This window comes from Eulemur rufifrons, chromosome 27 (genome assembly GCF_041146395.1).
Source record: "Eulemur rufifrons isolate Redbay chromosome 27, OSU_ERuf_1, whole genome shotgun sequence".
NCBI classification, from domain to species: domain Eukaryota; kingdom Metazoa; phylum Chordata; class Mammalia; order Primates; family Lemuridae; genus Eulemur; species Eulemur rufifrons.
In genome coordinates this window covers 30347968-30348835 of record NC_091009.1, presented here as the reverse complement: position 1 = coordinate 30348835, position 868 = coordinate 30347968, and the positions used below count along the sequence as shown (strand labels likewise).

The window sequence follows — 868 nt, the reverse complement described above, 5'->3', positions numbered from 1 at the left end:
CTGGATGCCCCTCTCTCCCAGCCCCAGGCAGCCCTGGAAGCCTGGAAGCCGGGGGCAAAGTGCTCCCTGAGGCGCCCTGGACCCTGGCTGAGCCTCTCTGGGCTGGTTTGCTCTGGGCAGGCTCCCCAGCACAGCTGCCAGGCTGACCCTGGACATCCAAGACCCAGGAATGCCCCCAGGTTCTGCCCAGTGGCACCAAATCCTGGGAACCCTGGCACTCTGGGGAGTGAGTGGTCCTTCCTCAGCACTTACCATGCCCAGCTCCAGGCTGGGCTTTACCTACAACAGCAGTTCTCAAGATCCACTTAGTGAGGACCCTCCAAAAGCGTTTGCTTATTTGGGCTACATCTATCAATATTTACCGTGTTCACAATTAAGCTGAGACATTTCCAAATTATTTGTTAGTTAAAAAAACAACAACAGTGCTCGCTTTGGCAGCACATATACTAAAATTGGAACAATACAGAGAAGATTAGCATGGCCCCTGTGCAAGGATGACACACAAATTCCTGAAGCATTCCATATTTTACGCTTCGTATGGAACCAGAGAAGACCCCATATAGCAAAAGCCATCTTTACCAAAAAGAACAAATTGGGAGGCATCAATTTGCCAGACTTCAAGCTATACTACCAGGCTATAGTAACTAAAAGAGCATGGTACTGGCACAAGAACAGAGACATATACCAATGGAACAGAACTGAGAAACTAGATATAAAACCATCCTCATATAGCCATCTGATCTTTGACAAAGCAGAAAAAATGTACACTGGGGAAAAGAATCCTTATTCAATAAATGGTGCTGGGAAAACTGGATAGCCACATGTAGAAGACTGAAACAGGATCCGCACCTCTCACCTCTCATAAAAA

At 47.6% G+C, this 868-nt stretch overlaps 1 non-coding gene across 1 annotated transcript; it reads left to right on the top strand.

The window, feature by feature from the left end:
* Positions 1–422: 422 nt before the first annotated feature.
* On the top strand, positions 423–529 carry LOC138375869 (U6 spliceosomal RNA). Its single transcript, XR_011231574.1, has one exon. It is a non-coding gene; the product is annotated as a U6 spliceosomal RNA (small nuclear RNA).
* Positions 530–868: the final 339 nt, after the last annotated feature.